The following is a 14,338-nucleotide window of genomic DNA, read 5'->3' on the forward strand; positions in this document are numbered from 1 at the left end:
GTATGATGAGGTTGTGTTTGTGTAATATCTTCTCCTCATCTTTCCTCTTGCATGCTACCACCCCATCAGCTGTGTGGTAGAGTAAGTCTTTTTTCTCTTTGTAGAACTGGCTCAAGATCTTGTAGCTGTCTTCCTCGAGTTCCCCCTTCTCCTTGACCCCCGACTGGATCCATTTGGAGAGGTTACTTGTCATTTTGTCATTTTGGGCTCTTATTAGGTCTGACAGCCTATATCTTGCCTTGACATGCTCCTTTAGCGCCATGATCTGTCCATTCATCTCACCAGGTTTGTGGATGTCATCACTCAGCTTCACGCATATCATCCTTTTCACGATTTTCATATCATCTTCTGGCACCAGATTTGTTCTGACGTTTGAGTTGCATGATAGTTCTCTGTATGGCTTCCTTGAAACCGCAATTCTCTCAAGTTCCTCACCACCTCGTATCTCCTGTATCTCCAGATTGTACGTTCCTGATGATGGATCCGTCTGTAACTCCCTGTCGTGGTGCCTTGTCTTCTCTTCCGCCAGTATCATGCACAGACTGTCCTGGTTTTCGCTGCTCTCATCCGAGTCTTCATCCCATCCTTCACGCTCCCCGGACAATTTTCCTTCTCCGGTTCCTTCTTCCGTGAACCTGGAACACTCCCCGGACTCTTGACCTAGTCCCAGGTGTTCAGTATCTTCCTTGAACGTCACTTTCTTTTTCCTAACCTTGGTCTGCTCCAGAATGTCTTCGGGGATTTTATCAACTAGTGACCGCACGACATCTTTGCTGTCAGTGACGCTTCCTCTTGATGAGTCAGTATCGTTCACTGTCTCTTTTCTCCGAAGTATAGTGAATTCCGGTTTCTCTTGACCCTTCTCCTGGATCACGGGCTTATCATCTGATAGTTTCTCGAGCAACCTCATTAAGTCATCATCTATCTGTGCAGTTCCTGCTTCCACCTGGTTAAGATCATAGCCTTTTGCCTTGAGCGTCTCCTTCACGATCTTCGACTTGAGTATAATCTCAATCGGAATCCTCTTGCTCTTCCTCAAGATGGTCTTCTCTGGAGGCTCTTTAGGCAATTCAGGATGATCTTCTATCGGTTTGCCTGACTTGTCCAGCCATCTCGTGAGTGGAAGACTGTCGTACGTTTCCTTGTCCATGAATGAGAAGCCATCTTTGATTTCAGGTCTGTCTGCTTCTCTTTGCTCTTGTCTCTCATAGAACTCCGTCTTCTTACTCAAGCTGTCGGCATTCTGATGTTTATCTCGCGTTCTATGCTCAATTATCATGTTGTATCCGTCCAGGCGAACTATCCACCTCCCAATGTAACTTTGGTCCATTGAGTACGTTTTCAGCCAGCTCAGTGCTCTGTTGTCGACTCGCAACTTGAATGGTTCACTGCCCAAGTATGCCCTGTATTTCTCGACAAAGGTAACCACCGCGAACATCTCAGCTTTCGGTGCTCCTTACTTCATTTCCGTGTCACTCAGGACTTTGCTCCCGTACGCTATTGGTCTCAAGACTGTCTTCCCATTCCATTCTTGTTCTTGGTGGAGAATCCCAGAAATCGCGACTACCGACGCATCCGTGTCCAGCACGTACATCCCTTTCTCAGTCGGCATACCCAGTACTGGTGCCTCACATAGCTCTTTCTTTATCCTCTGGAATGACTCTTCTGCTGCGTTGTTCCACGTGAACTTCTTGCCCTTGTGTCTCGTTAATTGTTGCATCGGGTATACCTTGTCTGCATAGCCTTTGATGAACTCTCTATAATAGTTAGCGAAACCCAGGAAGCTCATCAACTGGTGCTCTGTCTTCGGTGATTTCCAGGTCAGGACTGCTTCCACGGCGTCCGTATCAGGTCTGATGCCGTGCTTGTCTACCATCCTGCCCAAGTACTTTATTGAGTCCTTGAGTATCTCGCACTTTGATGGTTTACACTTTAGCCCCGACCTCTTCATGCATGCAAACACTTCGTCTAGTCTCTCAATGTGGTCTTCCAGTGTTGGCGTCGCTATTACCACGTCATCCACGTAGCACATTACCAGGTTGCCATACTTCTTCGTTACGCCTATCAGCGCGTGTGCCATCAACCGCTGAAACGTGGCTGTGGCATTGCAAAGTCCAAACGGCATCCGTTTCCATTGAAACAGACCCAACTCGCAGGCAAACCCTGTCTTGTCCCTGTCCTGCTTCCTTAGTGGTACTTGCCAAAAGGCTGAGCCTAAATCAAGAGTCGTAAAAAATTTTGCATCACCTAACTTCGAGAGGCTCTCATCAATCCTAGGTATGGGATAGGCATCCTTCACCGTGACGGAGTTCAGGTATCGAAAGTCACAACAAAACCTCAACTGGTCGCCTTTCTTTTTGGCCATCACTACTCCACACGCCCACGGTGATTTGGATGGCTCTATCATGTCATATTCTAGTAACGTCTCGATCTCTTTTCTACACGCGTCCGATTTGTGTGGGGTCATGCGCCTCGCCCCCTCCCTGTGTGGTACCGCGTTTTCCTCAAGTTCTATTTCATGCTCAACGAAATTGCAACACCCGATATCCGCCTTATGCCTCGAAAAAACATCCTCATTCCGCTCTAGTACGTCCTTGATGGCTTCGAGCTGTTCATCTTTCAGTTTGCCCCTCAAGTGTTCAATCTCCGGCAGAACCGGTTTTTCATTTTGCATTTCATCTAGTGTGGGTCGCTCTGGAAAGTTCGAACAGCTCGAAAGACCATCATCCGTTTCTGACTTAAGTGATTTAATAAGACCTGAAGAATCTTTTATTTTCTGCAATCGTCTCAAGATACAAATTTTGTCCCTGTGATTGGGACAATCAACAACTTCATTTTGTTTTGGGTTCTCAATTGTTTCATATCGAGTTTTAACCGGTAAAGCATATCCTAGTTTCCTCCCTCTCTGTATCGTGATCGGTATATCAAGGGTATTCAACAAGACACTGACGCAGAGGCCGCTCTTCGTTATCGAAAATGATCTTCCTAAAACAGCAGCACTTTGACTATTAGGATTCGGAACTATGCACACTTGCTTGTTGTCACTTAGTTCATTGTAATTTTTCATCCTCAAACTTACGATTGCCGCTTCATTAGCTTTTAGCCTCACCCTCCTACTCAAGAATACCGGTGCTTTGTTTTCATTTACCATTATTAAATTTACCGGTTTGATTGCGTACCTCCTATCCGGGTTCCGTATCCTGAACATTGCGTTATTTAAATCAATCGTTACGTCGAAATTCCTGATGAAGTCTCTGCCCAAAATGAATTGGTCAGATTCATCTAGGTTTTCTACCACGATAAAGCTCATCCACAGGTTACGTTCCCCCAAATTGAGGGCTATTATCGGCGTCCTGCCCAGCACCCGTAGGGCCCCTTTGTTTGCAGCTGACAGCCGTATTCTCGAGTCTATCAAGTCGCCTTTGTCAAAGCCCATCTTCTCCCAAGTTTCGATTGGTATAACGCTCAAGACTGCTCCCGTGTCAAGCAACCCACGCAACTGAGTCTTTTTGCCACTTATATCCAGCACGTGCCCTGTCACATCTGCCTCCGTCCCGATGTGCATTGCATCTTCCTCAAGCATGGCGCAGTGTCCAATCGATCTCACTTTTAATTCTTCTTTCCCTACGTAGATTTGTCCAATCAGGTCTTCGTCACATGTTATCATCGTCTTGGTATAGATGTTAATCCCATCTATATTTAGCATCACCTCGTGTGGACCGTAAGCTTCAGTATATCTGCTATCAACACGTACCGACTTGCTGCCCCCTCTCATGAGTAGTGCTCTCAGTGCTCTAGAAGTCGTTTGTGGGCTTATACCACTCAAATAGTCTGCATACACGTCAATGTGCATTATTGTCTGGTCGCTCGGCTCGCCCAAGTTTCTGGTTACCTCGTGGCCGCCCACTGTGATTATTGACATTATCCTTGCCCCGATTTTCGATATGCCAAAAGGTTTACCTGTCACCATTTTCACAGTATTGCAATTCCCTGTCTTCGTTGAGCCTGGTACAGCCTCTGGTATTTGTTTCGATCCGGTTAATGCTTCGTTAAAATTCTGTCTTTCTATCTCCAGCTTTAGTCGTTGCTCTATTTCTTTCGCAGCCAGATCCTGTTTCACTTTGGCAATTGCTTCCGTCGCCGCTTTCTCATAATTTATCTCTAGAGAGTTCCCTGCCGCGGATTCTATGGCATCATTAACATGTGATACAGCTTTCACTGTCTTCGTCGGCAATTCCGTGCTTGGTGCTCCTAAGTTCCTCGATTCAAATTCGTTTTGCCTGTTCCGCTGATTCTGCACCGCCGCTAATGCCAACTTATGTTTAGGGTGACTCTGGTCCTTGACCGCTTCCCAGAACAAGGGACAATCCATTCGGAAGTGCCCCTCCTGGTTACAGAAGAAGCATCTTGCGCCTATCTTGATGATTAAGCCAGTATAGTACTCGTGTTCCTCCATCTGGCTCATGTCCTCCTCATCTGGTGCATATCCTAGACTCTTCATGCCTTGTTTGTATGTTGTGCAGTCAGCCACGTGGTGATCCGCCGACCCGCAGTTCGCGCATGATCTGCGCTTGTCCATGTCATCTCTAGGTTTGTACCATGACGACCTCTGCGGTTGACTTCCCCCTTGCGTGTTCCTGTTTTCTGAATACGAGTATTTCTTGGGTTTCATCAGCATGTATTCCCTTGATTTCTGTCTCATTTCTTCTGGGGTTGGTGCGCTGTCTTTCGACAATGTGTAGTATGTTGCTAACATTGTCCTTAAGTCGTCACTTTTTACCCCATCAATGAACTTCGAGGCAATGCTAAAGTTTCTTCTGTTTGTCGACTCCTCTGGGTTACTCCTTCTTCTCAAGCTCTCGAGATCATCTAGGAACCGATCTATTGACTCGTCGTCCCTCTGCCTTCTATTTTCAAATCGCATCATCGCTTGGTGACCCTTCATGCCTGACCCGAATCGATTCAGCAATATCTCGAAGATCTTGTCCGCGGTATCGCGTTCTTCTTCTTTCTTCGCAACCACGCATTTTAATGCTGTGCCTTCTAAATTGCTGAGTATGGCTGTGCATGCTTGTCTTTCATCGTTCAAGTTGTCTTGCTCTAGATGTAATCTCATCACTTCCACCCACGTGTCAATGCATCCATCTGAGTCGTCTTTGAATTCTTTTGGCTTCTTGAATGTTTTTCTTGATTTCCCATCTCTCCTATCGCTCGAGTTAGTGTTCCTCGTGGCGAAGGCCTCTAGAGTCCTGTTCATCATCTCCCAAGTGTTTGCCCATGTCATAGCATCCGGACCTGCGTTGCTGTTAGCTGTTGAGTCCCCCGGACCAGTCGTTGTACTTTACATTCCATTCTTCATGATTGTTTTAGCAGCTGTTGGTGCTATGCTCACCGTATCCCGGGTTAAGGGCAACGGTGTCGATTGCCGTTTGTTCCTTTGTGGTTCCACAAAGTCAACTCTGGTGCCTTGCGTGCGATCCGCTGCCGGTCTTTCTTGTGAGGTAGAATTACTCAAGATTGCATCCAATTTCGCCTGTATTGCACACGAACTCTCGGCCTGATTTTTGCTCATTGTGTCCATTCTCTTTTCCAGGCTACCTAATTGGCTGTTGACATCATCATATCGGTTTTTTAACTGTTGCAAATCTTTTTTGATGTTCTTATCTCGTTCTTCATTGGTGGTTTCTACATTATCTGACATCTCCTTGAGTCTCTCTTCTGTTGCCTTGGCCAGGTTAAAATAACTATCCAGATACTCGTTTTTGTTGTATCTTAATTCTTTTCTTATCACTTCTCTGTCCTCTTCGCTGTGCTTCAGCTTTTTGTCGATCTGATTCAGTTTCGCCATCAAGTCACCTAGCTCAAGAGTAGCCTCTTCATGGTCAGCCGTCGGTTTTTCTTCGGCCGTCGCTTCTGCTCTAGTTTGTTCCTCTCTCGGATTGGCTTCTGTCGTCTTCGTGCTCACTGTTCCAAATGTTCGTGCTCTTTCAGCTTTTGGTTCTTCAGTCACGTTCTCTTTCGTTTTTATTCCGACCATCATCGCCAACCTTTCTGTAAAAGATGTCTTTTTTACTTGAGAGTCTTCTTTCACCGTTTCTTCGGTGTTGCCTATTGCATCTTCCACGTTGTCTATTGGTGAGAATTCTATGGGTTTCGAGTTTGGTTCTTCTGCATTGGGCATTGGAGTTGACTCCGTCGCTATTTTCCTTGTTTCATCAACACTTTGATCAGGTGTCTCTAGATCAATCTCGATGGTGGGTTCTACTCGTTCCCCTTCCATGCCCTCTCTTGCTCTCTCCGTTGTACTCCTTGTGCTGACCATATTAACTGAAAAGCTCTTCTTTGTTATCTTCGGACCCATTGATGTTGTTTTGCGTAGCGACGAATTATACTTTGCTTCGGTAGGTCTTTTTTCAGCTACCGGTACCCTGCTCCGCCTCATTATTTCTATTTACAATTGCTCTTATTTACAATTTTACTATATACACAATCCTATTCTAAGAATAAAATCTTTCGAGAGGAAAAAAAATTTCTTAAAAAAAAAAATATACAACGTGGTGAAAACCTTGTTTCAGTTCTCTTTATTAACTTTTCGAGAAACTTTCCTTATTTGTGGTCTCAACTGTACCTGGTTCCAATTAGTCTTGTTCTACCTTAATTCTGTCTTAAAACACTTCTTGTAATTTTACTTCAATTTTTATACAACGTGGTGAAAACCTTGTTTCAGTTCTCTTTATTAACTTTTCGAGAAACTTTCCTTATTTGTGGTCTCAACTGTACCTGGTTCCAATTAGTCTTGTTCTACCTTAATTCTGTCTTAAAACACTTCTTGTAATTTTACTTCAATTTTTATACTGTCCCAAGACTTCCAATTGCCGTCCCTACTTTTCTTTGTACCGTCCCAGGCTTCTTTCTCCTGTCCCAAGACTGTTCGGTACCGTCCCAGTACTTTCCGGCCGTGTCCCAAGACTCTTGTCCAAGACTACTGTCCCAAGGCTAGTGTCCCAAGACTACTGTCCCAAGATTAGTGTCCCAAGACTAGTGTCCCAAGACTACTGTCCCAAGACTACTGTCCCAAGACTAGTGTCCCAAGACTACTGTCCCAAGACTCCCGTCCCAAGACCCTGTCCCAAGACCCTTGTCCCAAGACCCTTGTCCCAAGACCCTGTCCCAAGACCCTGTCCCAAGGCCCTTGTCCCAAGACCTTGTCCCAAGACCTTGTCCCAAGACCCTGTCCCAAGACCTTGTCCCAAGACCCTGTCCCAAGACCTTGTCCCAAGACCCTGTCCCAAGACCCTGTCCCAAGACTCTTGTCCCAAGACCTTGTCCCAAGACCCTGTCCCAAGACCTTGTCCCAAGACCCTGTCCCAAGACCTTGTCCCAAGACCCTGTCCCAAGACCCTATCCCAAGACCCTTGTCCCAAGACCTTGTCCCAAGACCTTGTCCCAAGACCCTGTCCCAAGACCCTTGTCCCGAGACCCTGTCCCAAGACCCTGTCCCAAGACCACTGTCCCAAGACTGTACTGTCCCGAGACTGTCCCCAGACTGCTCTGTCCTAAGACTTCTTCGGCACTGTCCCAAGACTGTTGACAAGTGTCTGGGTGGTGGGACTTCTTTCCTCTTCGTTATGGGGACTTCTTGATTCGCCGCACCTTGTACCACCACTCAAGCTCTAGTAAAATTTTCCCAAAATCCTCTCTTAAAAGCCAAATGCTGACCCCCCTTTTTCTTATTTCTCTTTTTGGCTACCTCTATTTCAATGTTCCAAGTAACTTGAGACCAAAACCTGTGCGCAGGTATCTTGTGATCACCTGTTCGTACAAAATTTTAACCCAAATCCTCACCAAAATGCAACAAAAATCTAAGCAAGAAAAAGTAATAAAAACAGAAAGATGAGCCCACCTAAAATTCAAAGGTGACTAATGTCTACCTTCTATCGAAAAAAAATGTCTTGTACCTAATTGCCACGCGTTTCCTTCCCCCCTGCTAGCGATCTTATGGGGTATCACAAAAACTGTCTATGTCCGTTCCCCCCTACCGATCCGACCAGGGTACCTTCCTTAACTCGAGTTCAAATTTCGATATCCAACTAATATTACCAACGCGTGTTAATTTCTAATGTAACTAAGTCAACGATGTCGACTAATTAGTTACTCTAATTTCCCCCTTTTTACAATTTACAACCGCTAACCTCTAACTTAACCAGCCCCCCTACTAACCTCCCCCCTTTTTAGCCCCCCTTCTTAAGCCTAAAATTACCTTAAGCGCCGGATGCTAAACCTCTCAAGAGAAAACCGTAGACCTGTCTCCAGGCCTGCTCAAGTAAAAACGTTCCTCAAAACCGGGGGATGTCGCTTATCCTATTTTACACTTATCTCCTATAATGTAATGTGGATTTTAACGATACCCGTTCTGCCCAACTTGAGAACTCGAGAATTGCCAAATCCTTCTTGGCTGCTTTCCCACTCGACTGGTCACCTGTTCCAGTCCAGTCTCCTATTGGTTCAGCTCAAGTGTCCCTGAACCACTTTCCCACTCGGCTGGTCACCTCTTCCAGTCAAGTCTCCTATTGGTTCAGCTCAAGTGTCCCTGAACCACTTTCCCACTCGGCTGGTCACCTCTTCCAGTCAAGTCTCCTATTGGTCCAGCTAAGTTCCAAGCTATCTGAAAACCCTTGACAACGCCCCACACTCGGGCACTTTATTCAGTTTACTGGTTTAAATTGCTAGGTTGATCGAAACGATCGAACTTGTAAAACAGTATGGGTATACTATTTAATTAATATAAAGGTTTGATCCAACTAATCTGGTGTCAAAGTCACTGTCTTTTTTCGTTTTATGGTTTTTGTTCCTTTTTCTATTCTTTTTTGGTTTTTGTTTTGCTTTTTATCTTTTTGCTCGTGTTTTTGTCCCCCTAGTTGCCCCCCTTTACTCGGTTAGCTAAGCCTCGTTCGGAGAGCGTACCAGGAAATTTTCTCGAGTTTTCTTAAAAAGCTATCACGGTACAACCGGAAGGTTTGCACGTTCCTGTCGAACCGTACCGCCGGTACTCTAGAATGGGCATTCAGCCCGAAGCTGTCTCAAGTGGGTTCGACTCCGTAGTCTTGATGTCGTAAACACCCAGGAGCCTAGTACGTCAAACCTAGTACCAAACATCCTCATTCCGCTCTAGTACGTCCTTGATGGCTTCGAGCTGTTCATCTTTCAGTTTGCCCCTCAAGTGTTCAATCTCCGGCAAAACCGGTTTTTCATTTTGCATTTCATCTAGTGTGGGTCGCTCTGGAAAGTTCGAACAGCTCGAAAGACCATCATCCGTTTCTGACTTAAGTGATTTAATAAGACCTGAAGAATCTTTTATTTTCTGCAATCGTCTCAAGATACAAATTTTGTCCCTGTGATTGGGACAATCAACAACTTCATTTTGTTTTGAGTTCTCAATTGTTTCATATCGAGTTTTAACCGGTAAAGCATATCCTAGTTTCCTCCCTCTCTGTATCGTGATCGGTATATCAAGGGTATTCAACAAGACACTGACGCAGAGGCCGCTCTTCGTTATCGAAAATGATCTTCCTAAAACAGCAGCACTTTGACTATTAGGATTCGGAACTATGCACACTTGCTTGTTGTCACTTAGTTCATTGTAATTTTTCATCCTCAAACTTACGATTGCCGCTTCATTAGCTTTTAGCCTCACCCTCCTACTCAAGAATACCGGTGCTTTGTTTTCATTTACCATTATTAAATTTACCGGTTTGATTGCGTACCTCCTATCCGGGTTCCGTATCCTGAACATTGCGTTATTTAAATCAATCGTTACGTCGAAATTCCTGATGAAGTCTCTGCCCAAAATGAATTGGTCAGATTCATCTAGGTTTTCTACCACGATAAAGCTCATCCACAGGTTACGTTCCCCCAAATTGAGGGCTATTATCGGCGTCCTGCCCAGCACCCGTAGGGCCCCTTTGTTTGCAGCTGACAGCCGTATTCTCGAGTCTATCAAGTCGCCTTTGTCAAAGCCCATCTTCTCCCAAGTTTCGATTGGTATAACGCTCAAGACTGCTCCCGTGTCAAGCAACCCACGCAACTGAGTCTTTTTGCCACTTATATCCAGCACGTGCCCTGTCACATCTGCCTCCGTCCCGATGTGCATTGCATCTTCCTCAAGCATGGCGCAGTGTCCAATCGATCTCACTTTTAATTCTTCTTTCCCTACGTAGATTTGTCCAATCAGGTCTTCGTCACATGTTATCATCGTCTTGGTATAGATGTTAATCCCATCTATATTTAGCATCACCTCGTGTGGACCGTAAGCTTCAGTATATCTGCTATCAACACGTACCGACTTGCTGCCCCCTCTCATGAGTAGTGCTCTCAGTGCTCTAGAAGTCGTTTGTGGGCTTATACCACTCAAATAGTCTGCATACACGTCAATGTGCATTATTGTCTGGTCGCTCGGCTCGCCCAAGTTTCTGGTTACCTCGTGGCCGCCCACTGTGATTATTGACATTATCCTTGCCCCGATTTTCGATATGCCAAAAGGTTTACCTGTCACCATTTTCACAGTATTGCAATTCCCTGTCTTCGTTGAGCCTGGTACAGCCTCTGGTATTTGTTTCGATCCGGTTAATGCTTCGTTAAAATTCTGTCTTTCTATCTCCAGCTTTAGTCGTTGCTCTATTTCTTTCGCAGCCAGATCCTGTTTCACTTTGGCAATTGCTTCCGTCGCCGCTTTCTCATAATTTATCTCTAGAGAGTTCCCTGCCGCGGATTCTATGGCATCATTAACATGTGATACAGCTTTCACTGTCTTCGTCGGCAATTCCGTGCTTGGTGCTCCTAAGTTCCTCGATTCAAATTCGTTTTGCCTGTTCCGCTGATTCTGCACCGCCGCTAATGCCAACTTATGTTTAGGGTGACTCTGGTCCTTGACCGCTTCCCAGAACAAGGGACAATCCATTCGGAAGTGCCCCTCCTGGTTACAGAAGAAGCATCTTGCGCCTATCTTGATGATTAAGCCAGTATAGTACTCGTGTTCCTCCATCTGGCTCATGTCCTCCTCATCTGGTGCATATCCTAGACTCTTCATGCCTTGTTTGTATGTTGTGCAGTCAGCCACGTGGTGATCCGCCGACCCGCAGTTCGCGCATGATCTGCGCTTGTCCATGTCATCTCTAGGTTTGTACCATGACGACCTCTGCGGTTGACTTCCCCCTTGCGTGTTCCTGTTTTCTGAATACGAGTATTTCTTGGGTTTCATCAGCATGTATTCCCTTGATTTCTGTCTCATTTCTTCTGGGGTTGGTGCGCTGTCTTTCGACAATGTGTAGTATGTTGCTAACATTGTCCTTAAGTCGTCACTTTTTACCCCATCAATGAACTTCGAGGCAATGCTAAAGTTTCTTCTGTTTGTCGACTCCTCTGGGTTACTCCTTCTTCTCAAGCTCTCGAGATCATCTAGGAACCGATCTATTGACTCGTCGTCCCTCTGCCTTCTATTTTCAAATCGCATCATCGCTTGGTGACCCTTCATGCCTGACCCGAATCGATTCAGCAATATCTCGAAGATCTTGTCCGCGGTATCGCGTTCTTCTTCTTTCTTCGCAACCACGCATTTTAATGCTGTGCCTTCTAAATTGCTGAGTATGGCTGTGCATGCTTGTCTTTCATCGTTCAAGTTGTCTTGCTCTAGATGTAATCTCATCACTTCCTGTATCGCTGCCGGTCTTTCTTGTGAGGTAGAATTACTCAAGATTGCATCCAATTTCGCCTGTATTGCACACGAACTCTCGGCCTGATTTTTGCTCATTGTGTCCATTCTCTTTTCCAGGCTACCTAATTGGCTGTTGACATCATCATATCGGTTTTTTAACTGTTGCAAATCTTTTTTGATGTTCTTATCTCGTTCTTCATTGGTGGTTTCTACATTATCTGACATCTCCTTGAGTCTCTCTTCTGTTGCCTTGGCCAGGTTAAAATAACTATCCAGATACTCGTTTTTGTTGTATCTTAATTCTTTTCTTATCACTTCTCTGTCCTCTTCGCTGTGCTTCAGCTTTTTGTCGATCTGATTCAGTTTCGCCATCAAGTCACCTAGCTCAAGAGTAGCCTCTTCATGGTCAGCCGTCGGTTTTTCTTCGGCCGTCGCTTCTGCTCTAGTTTGTTCCTCTCTCGGATTGGCTTCTGTCGTCTTCGTGCTCACTGTTCCAAATGTTCGTGCTCTTTCAGCTTTTGGTTCTTCAGTCACGTTCTCTTTCGTTTTTATTCCGACCATCATCGCCAACCTTTCTGTAAAAGATGTCTTTTTTACTTGAGAGTCTTCTTTCACCGTTTCTTCGGTGTTGCCTATTGCATCTTCCACGTTGTCTATTGGTGAGAATTCTATGGGTTTCGAGTTTGGTTCTTCTGCATTGGGCATTGGAGTTGACTCCGTCGCTATTTTCCTTGTTTCATCAACACTTTGATCAGGTGTCTCTAGATCAATCTCGATGGTGGGTTCTACTCGTTCCCCTTCCATGCCCTCTCTTGCTCTCTCCGTTGTACTCCTTGTGCTGACCATATTAACTGAAAAGCTCTTCTTTGTTATCTTCGGACCCATTGATGTTGTTTTGCGTAGCGACGAATTATACTTTGCTTCGGTAGGTCTTTTTTCAGCTACCGGTACCCTGCTCCGCCTCATTATTTCTATTTACAATTGCTCTTATTTACAATTTTACTATATACACAATCCTATTCTAAGAATAAAATCTTTCGAGAGGAAAAAAAATTTCTTAAAAAAAAAAATATACAACGTGGTGAAAACCTTGTTTCAGTTCTCTTTATTAACTTTTCGAGAAACTTTCCTTATTTGTGGTCTCAACTGTACCTGGTTCCAATTAGTCTTGTTCTACCTTAATTCTGTCTTAAAACACTTCTTGTAATTTTACTTCAATTTTTATACAACGTGGTGAAAACCTTGTTTCAGTTCTCTTTATTAACTTTTCGAGAAACTTTCCTTATTTGTGGTCTCAACTGTACCTGGTTCCAATTAGTCTTGTTCTACCTTAATTCTGTCTTAAAACACTTCTTGTAATTTTACTTCAATTTTTATACTGTCCCAAGACTTCCAATTGCCGTCCCTACTTTTCTTTGTACCGTCCCAGGCTTCTTTCTCCTGTCCCAAGACTGTTCGGTACCGTCCCAGTACTTTCCGGCCGTGTCCCAAGACTCTTGTCCAAGACTACTGTCCCAAGGCTAGTGTCCCAAGACTACTGTCCCAAGATTAGTGTCCCAAGACTAGTGTCCCAAGACTACTGTCCCAAGACTACTGTCCCAAGACTAGTGTCCCAAGACTACTGTCCCAAGACTCCCGTCCCAAGACCCTGTCCCAAGACCCTTGTCCCAAGACCCTTGTCCCAAGACCCTGTCCCAAGACCCTGTCCCAAGGCCCTTGTCCCAAGACCTTGTCCCAAGACCTTGTCCCAAGACCCTGTCCCAAGACCTTGTCCCAAGACCCTGTCCCAAGACCTTGTCCCAAGACCCTGTCCCAAGACCCTGTCCCAAGACTCTTGTCCCAAGACCTTGTCCCAAGACCCTGTCCCAAGACCTTGTCCCAAGACCCTGTCCCAAGACCTTGTCCCAAGACCCTGTCCCAAGACCCTATCCCAAGACCCTTGTCCCAAGACCTTGTCCCAAGACCTTGTCCCAAGACCCTGTCCCAAGACCCTTGTCCCGAGACCCTGTCCCAAGACCCTGTCCCAAGACCACTGTCCCAAGACTGTACTGTCCCGAGACTGTCCCCAGACTGCTCTGTCCTAAGACTTCTTCGGCACTGTCCCAAGACTGTTGACAAGTGTCTGGGTGGTGGGACTTCTTTCCTCTTCGTTATGGGGACTTCTTGATTCGCCGCACCTTGTACCACCACTCAAGCTCTAGTAAAATTTTCCCAAAATCCTCTCTTAAAAGCCAAATGCTGACCCCCCTTTTTCTTATTTCTCTTTTTGGCTACCTCTATTTCAATGTTCCAAGTAACTTGAGACCAAAACCTGTGCGCAGGTATCTTGTGATCACCTGTTCGTACAAAATTTTAACCCAAATCCTCACCAAAATGCAACAAAAATCTAAGCAAGAAAAAGTAATAAAAACAGAAAGATGAGCCCACCTAAAATTCAAAGGTGACTAATGTCTACCTTCTATCGAAAAAAAATGTCTTGTACCTAATTGCCACGCGTTTCCTTCCCCCCTGCTAGCGATCTTATGGGGTATCACAAAAACTGTCTATGTCCGTTCCCCCCTACCGATCCGACCAGGGTACCTTCCTTAACTCGAGTTCAAATTTCGATATCCAACTAATATTACCAAC

At 45.3% G+C, this 14,338-nt stretch overlaps 2 protein-coding genes across 2 annotated transcripts in view; one reads left to right on the forward strand and one right to left on the reverse strand.

Annotated features, from left to right (window-relative positions):
- Positions 1–2,755, reverse strand: part of LOC134842817 (coiled-coil domain-containing protein 25-like) — a 347,041-nt gene extending 344,286 nt beyond the window's left edge. Inside the window, exon 1 of the mRNA XM_063859313.1 lies at positions 2,746–2,755. The gene's annotated coding sequence lies outside the window, so the exon portion shown is untranslated. The remainder of the gene's footprint in view (positions 1–2,745) is intronic.
- Positions 1–14,338, forward strand: part of LOC134842798 (uncharacterized) — a 219,031-nt gene that overhangs the window by 159,921 nt on the left and 44,772 nt on the right. The gene's annotated exons all lie outside the window — the stretch shown is intronic.

The sequence above is a fragment of the Symsagittifera roscoffensis genome, chromosome 1 (genome assembly GCF_963678635.1).
Source record: "Symsagittifera roscoffensis chromosome 1, txSymRosc1.1, whole genome shotgun sequence".
Lineage (NCBI taxonomy): Eukaryota > Metazoa > Xenacoelomorpha > Acoela > Convolutidae > Symsagittifera > Symsagittifera roscoffensis.